The sequence below is a fragment of the Bos grunniens genome, chromosome 16 (assembly GCF_055505025.1).
Source record: "Bos grunniens cultivar Pamir isolate PY7600 chromosome 16, Bosgru_T2T1.0, whole genome shotgun sequence".
In the NCBI taxonomy this organism is placed as follows: Eukaryota; Metazoa; Chordata; class Mammalia; order Artiodactyla; family Bovidae; genus Bos; species Bos grunniens.
In genome coordinates, this window is record NC_141180.1 from 66,044,372 (window position 1) to 66,051,812 (window position 7,441).

Consider the following 7,441-nt stretch of genomic DNA (forward strand, 5'->3'; position numbering starts at 1 on the left):
TTTAAAAAAAATTTTAAAACTGATAAGTTTTTGTCAAAGTTAGCAAAATATCAACTTTGCAACTTAAAATTATTTTAGCTTTATTTTAAAATTATTCAAGGTACAGTGTACAAAAAGATAAAAATGTGAAATAAAATCATTAAAATTTTAATACATAAAGCGTTTTAAATTTGGCATATGTTCTTTGTATCTTTTCTAAGTGCACAATAAAACTATTTATCATTAGAATACCATTCAGGGTACTGCTTTGCCTCCTTGATATTATTTCTGAAAATATTTAGTATTTTGGTATATTATAATAATCATTTTAACAAGCAAGTATTTTATTATTTTGACATATAGTAACTTGCTAAACATTTTTAACATTTTTATTATAGCTGTTGCATATTTGAATATATTTTCAAATAATGTTTCAACTAATATATTTTATACACAACTTTTTCCTCTGGCAATTTTGTTGCTGTTGTTGTTGTTACCAGAGCCATAGGAATGGGAAAATTGGGTTAAATACTAAGTAAAAACATGATTCTGAATATAGTATAACTTTCCAATATATTCTTTCATAAGTTACCTGAAACTTAATTGAATATTCTCAAACACTTATTGAATACTTAGTGTGTAGAATGAGAGAAAAATACACAGGGGTAGGAAAGAAAAAAGCAAGGTTACTGCCATTGAAGTATTTAGAAATAAATTTCAGAGGCTAGAACATTACAACTCAAAGAAAGAACAACTTTTCACTTTTATCTAAGTTCAAGAAATTCATGCTATTATCTACTTGTTATTAAACTTTTTAATTTTGTTTAACATGTTTCTTGGAATACTTATGTTTTGACACTGCAGATATTTTTTGACTCCTATCTTCACCTATTACAATTTAAGACATGTGACATTCATAAGACAGATCATAATTTTCTACTATATATGGGTTCCTGAAAACCTTTGTCTGTAAAAATCATTCACTAAAAATAATAGGGCTATGGGAATAATAAATTTGGTGCCAATAACTCAAAATCCAGTTCCTGGTGATAAGAGCCTTAAGAAAAAACAATAACAATCCCAATACTAAATAAATTTATTTAGTATAATTAAATCTCTACTGGAATTTGCCCCTGGAATGACAATCTTTTGTGGCTTTAAACATGAGATTTGTGCTTCCTGATAAGTAAGAATTCCAGATAATGTCTTTTTTCCCTATAGAGGGAATGGTTTTATCAAAGTTAATAAATAAATTTTGGAGAAGACATTTTTATTAACCATTATTTTAAAATAAAGGGCAATATGCTCTTAAGCTTCGCTCGACACATGAATAGTCCCAAGATACATTGGAGAGTTTAGCAGTTTCAAAGCCTGTCAAGCATCTACTTCTTATACCAAAGGAAGGGACCTCTGTGGGATTTTCAGTATTTTGAAGGGTTGCTTCAAAACATTAGCTGGGGAAAATTGTGTATAAATGAGCATGTATTTGCTGATATCATTCTCTTTTTTATCCAATGTATATGATCCAATTCACACAGTAAAGCTTTATTAAATTTTTTTTTCTCTTTTTGTATGCTTTTACAAAGCTCCTTGTATTTGGACATTTTGAGCTAATATGCCCTCTAATATGAAGTTACTTATGTCTTTTTCTAACATACTTTCATTTTTAAAATAGTCAAAATAAATGTTTGCTTATATTGTTTCATATACCTGCTTTCATTGTTCACATTTTTAACCCGATAACTGAAAAGGAACTTACAATTGATACCTTTGCTTCACTTGTGCCGTTATGCAGGTGGTATTCCAAGTCCTATTCCATTATTATGCGGAAGAAATAAATACATTAATTTTGATATGTTTTCCCCTTTAATGGCTATATGAAATGGTTTCCTTTTATATTTGTTTAGCAAACTATTGCATTACTAAATCAGCTCTTTTTATTAAAATATAATATTCTGTAAGAACCACAGGGCTTCATTTCATCGCTGTATCAAATCAGCATGAATAGTTTATTTTAAATCAGTAGCAGATCATTTATATTAAAAAATTATATAAATAACATTCTAATATTTAAGATGTAATGATATTGTTAGGTGAAGTAGATAAGAGTGTACATGGTACCTGCTCTAAGTACTTTCATAATCACGCAGTTTACCACATATTTCGAGAGAATTGTTAGTTTTCAGATTATAAAATGATTCTGACTCTGAACTAATCACAAAGATGGTTTCTGGTCTCTCCTAGCTTTTCACTTTGCTCCTTTTTGTTATTCATTCTCTTTTCCATTATAGTACAAATGAAACCAGACAGAATTTAGATAGATGATGCTTAAAAACCAATGGCTAAATAAACCAGAATAACAGAAACCTTAACACAGTGATGTTGAGAGAATCGAAACCATTTCACATGGCTGTATAATCAAGTTTCTATGAAGAAAGCTCAAAATTAGAAATATTGAATGAAAAAATTTTCTTCTAGTATCTGTTCATCCCATAATCTCTAACTTTAAAAATTGTATTTTAATATTAGGATAGTGTTACTGGTGTTTGAAATATTTATTAAAAAACTTAAACTATAGCTGTAAATATGCTGAAATAGTGTCTCTTTAAAACACATTCTTCAACTCACTTATTCAGTCATCATGTATTGAGCTTCTACTCTGTGCCAGTAGAATAAAAAAATAAATAAAGATGCAAACTGGAGAGATCCTGACATTTAAGGGGTTAAGGCAGAGATGCTTAGAAAAAGACTGAGACAGAGAATCTGGAAAAGAGAAGCAATGTCTCAGAAACTAAAGAAAAGCAGGATCTGAAGGAGGATTTAAGAGTATCAAATATCACATAAACAACAATTAAATATAGACTGAAAAGTATGTATCTATTCCACTAGTCTCTACCCAGAAAGTTAGGGATGACCTCCGGAAAAATTAATTGCATTTAAGGATAGATGTCAGATTGCTAGTGTCTTAAAAGTAAATGTGCATGGGACTTCTCTGGTGCTGCAGTGGTTAAGACTCCACACTCTCGAACCAGGGGATGTGGGTTCAATCCCTGGTCAGGGAAATAAGATCCCAAATGCTGTGAAGAGTGGTAAAAAAAAAGACAAAGGAAATGTGTAAAATGAATGCACATAGAAGCTGATGAAAGTTGATTAAGGCCTGTTGTCTGGTTCACAGTGCTACACCAGTAGTGACTTTTCTGGCTATATATAGATAGAACTTTGGGGAGAAGAGCATATGAGAATCTGTGTACTATTCATGCAACTTCCTGTGAATCTATAATTATTTCAAATAAAAAATATTATAAAATGAATGGCTAATCCAAGTAAATTTGAACCCAATATTTTGATTCTCTATTCTCACTGGAAAGAAAAAATATATAACAGTAAACAATCTTCATTTCTATTTAATAGCTTGTTTATCATGGTATTTTGGATATGGAAGTTCTGTCACCATTCGGGCAGTACTGTAGGACGTAGAAAATGAATGAATATATTGGTGTTATTAGGGGCCATGGATCTCACTATACAAGTGAGTAAAAAGTGTGTAATGAGAAAGGCAAGAAAGGATTCTGTGGTCTTAGATTAAGAAGCTGTGGTACATATACACAATGGAGTATTACTCAGCCATTAAAAAGAAGACATTTGAATCAGTTCTAATGAGGTGGATGAAACTGGAGCCTATTATACAGAGTGAAGTAAGCCAGAAAGAAAAACATCAATACAGTATGCTGCTGCTGCTGCTGCTAAGTCACTTCAGTTGTGTCCGACTCTGTGCGACCCCACAGATGGCAGCCCACCAGGGTCCCCCCATCCCTGGGATTCTCAGGCAAGAACACTGGAGTGGGTTGCCATTTCCTTCTCCAACCAATACAGTATACTAACGCATATATATGGAATTTAGAAAGATGGCAAGGATAACCCTGTATGTGAGACAGCAAAAGAGACACAGATGTATAGAACAGTCTTTTGGACTCTGTGGGAGAGGGAGAGGGTGGGATGATTTCGGAGAATGGCATTGAAACATGTATAATATCATATAAGAAACGAATCGCCAGTCCAGGCTAGATGCATAATACAGAATGCTTGGGACTGGTGCACTGGGATGACCCAGAGGGATGGTACGGGGAGGGAGGTGGGAGGGGGGTTCAGGATGGGGAACACGTGTATACCCATGGCAGATTCATGTTGATGTAGGGCAAAACCAATACAATATTGTAAAGTAAAAATAATAATAATAATAAAAAAAAATAAAACAGATAAATTTTAAAAACAAAACAAAACAAAATATCAGTTTAAACTCATGATTTCAATATTTTATCCACATTATAGCAATATGTACCTATACATAATTCAATGTGTTGCTTACTTACATGATTAATATATAGTGTGTTTATGAAATGAGGTCTGGCATGGAAGATTCCTGAATTTAAGATTTTTGTAAAAGAGTGGATACACTCACTACTGAGAAACCTTTGTTTCAAGCCTCAAGTGGGCAAAGCCAGAAATAACATAGGCAATTTTGTCTTACTCAACCCACTTAGAAATACAGTGTGTGATAATGTGAAACTTGGTCAAAAATGTTCAGGGGTGTGTATGTGTGTGAGTATGTTTGATAGAAAGTGATATTAAGTATTAAAATAAGTGTAAAATGTTAACAACTGATAAATCTGAGTGAAAAATGTATGAATGTTCTTAATAATATTCTTGCCATTCTTCTCTGAATTTGAAATTATTACAAAATTAAAATTAAGAAAGACCAAATGTAAGACAATTGAGGTAAGAGAAGAAGGGGATGACAGAGGTGACATGGTTGGATGTCATCAGCGACTCAACTGACATGAGTTTGAGCAAGCTCTGGGAGTTGGTGATGGACAGGGAAGCCTGGCGTGCTGCAGTCCATGGGGCCTCAAAGATTCAGACACAACTGAGCAACTGAACTGAACTGAAATGTAAGATGAATAAATAGAGATCATATACAAACTAATAATTTAAAAGTCATTTTTTAAGGAAAAAAGAGAAAAAATAATTTAAATTAAATGAATAAAGATAATTATTTTAAGATACTAATAGTCACATTTATTTTTTTTGAGTATAATCTGTCACATGTTTTTTAAATGGGTCATAGGTATTCATTAATCCATACCAAATCTTGTGATGGTAGGCTGTTTTCCCAGTTTACAGAGGAGAAAACTGAGCCATAGGAACATTTTTTAAAAATAATTTTAAAGTTAATCTGCTATATTTTATTCAGTTCAAGAAACTTCCTTATTTTTTCGTTGCGTGACATTCTTAGTTCCCAACCAAGGATCAAAGCCCAGATCCCCTGTAGTGGAAGCATGGAGTCTTTACCACTGGATTGACGAGGAAGTCCCCATAGGAACTCTTAATTAGCTTAGCCACAGTTTGTGGTTTATTTAATTTATATGCAGAGTAAATCATGTGAAATGCCAGGCTGGATGAAATACAAGCTGGAATCAAGATTGTCAGCAGAAATATCAATAACCACAGATATGCAGAAGACACCCTCTTTATGGCAGAAAGTGAGGAGGAACTTAAGAGCCTCTTGATGAAAGTGAAAGAGGAGAGTGAAAAAGTTGGCTTAAAACTCAACATTCAGAAAATGAAGATCATGGCATCCAGTTTCATCTCTTCATGGCAAATAGATGGGGAGAAAATGGAAACAGTGACAGATTTTATTTTCTTGGGCTCTAAAATTACTGCAGATTGTGACTGCGCCATGAAATTAAAAGACATTTGCTCCTTGGAAGAAAATGCTGTGACAAACCCAGTTCAGTTCAGCTCAGTTGTGTCAGACTCTTTGCGACACCATGGACTGCAGCACACCAGGCTTCCCTGTCCATCACCAACCCCCAGAGTTGACTCAAACTCATGTCCATTGAGTTGGTGATGTCATCCAACCATCTCATTCTCTGTCATCCCCTTCTCCTCCTGCCTTCAATCTTTTTCAGCATCAGGGTCTTTTATAATGAGTCAGTTCTTTGCATCACATGGCCAAATATTTGAGTTTCAACTTCAACATCAGTCCTTCCAATGAATATTGGGGACTGATTTGCTTGAGGATGGACCGGTTGGATCTCCTTGCTATTTAAGGGACTCAAGAGTCTTCTCCAGCACCACAGTTCAAAAGCATCAATTCTCCAGCACTTAGGTTTCTTTATAATCCAACTCTCACATCCAAACATGACAACTGAAAAAACCATAGCCTTGACTAGACAGATCTTTGTTGGCCAAATAATGTCTGTTCTTTTTAATATGCTTTCTAGTTTGGTCATGACTTTTCTCCCAAGGAGTAAGTATATTTTAATTTCATGGCTGCAGTCACCATATCCAGTGATTATGGAACCTCCAAAAATAAAGTTTTCTACTCCCCATATGTTTGCCATGAAGTGACGGGACCAAATTCCCCATCATTTCAACCCAGACAAACCCAGACAGAGTATTAAAAAGCAGAGACATTACTTTGTGGACAGAAGTCCTTCTAGTCAAGGCTATGGTTTTCCTAGTAGTCATGCATAGATGTGAGAGTTGGACCAAAAAGAAGACTGAACACTGAAGAATTGATCCCTTTGAACTATAGTGTTGGAGAAGACTCTAGAGTCCCTTGGACTGCAAGGAGTTCAAATCAGTCAATCCTAGAGGAAATCATTCCTGATTATTCATTAGAAGGACTGATGCTAAAGCTGAAGCTCCAATATTTTGGCCACCTGCTGAGAAGAGCTGAGTCATTAGAAAAGACCCTGATACTGGGAAAGATTGCAGAAAGAAGAAGGAGATGACAGAGGATGACATCGTTGGATGTCATCACTGACTCAATAGACATGAATCTGAACAAGGTCTGGGAGACATGAATTTGAAGGACTGGGAAGCCTGACGTGCTACAGTCCATGGGGTTGCAAAAAGTCAGATACAACTGAGCAACTGAACAGCAACAACAACAGCAACAGTTTGTGGATTCCAAAATCCTTTTTCCTCCTCTTTTGCCATAATTTTCAGGGATGGTTTCCTCGTAGCACTGTGATAGGACATACATTGTATTTTACATGTAGAAAATAGGTAGCTTCCTCTCACTGCAGGAATAAAACTAAGTTCTTACACTGGCGTTTGGTGTTTTGGATTCTTCCTACCAAAAAAGGAAAAGAAAAATTCAGGACCTAAATCTAAATACTATGTACACGTATTTATAAATAAAACGGATGTACACATTTTGTTAGAAAATGCAGTGCTTGCAGTTCAACTTCAACAAATATGCTTTAAATGACATCTTTCAGATCCATAATATAACTATCATATCTTAATGGTTATTAAGCCTGCAGCACAGCCACTGTTTTCAACCTGGTTGCAGCAGCAGTAACTGGATTGGTTTTGAAAACACTAGTCTGTAACCATACAACTGCTGGCTTTTTGACATGTGACTGAGGGAGAGAGTTGTTAAAATTCCAAG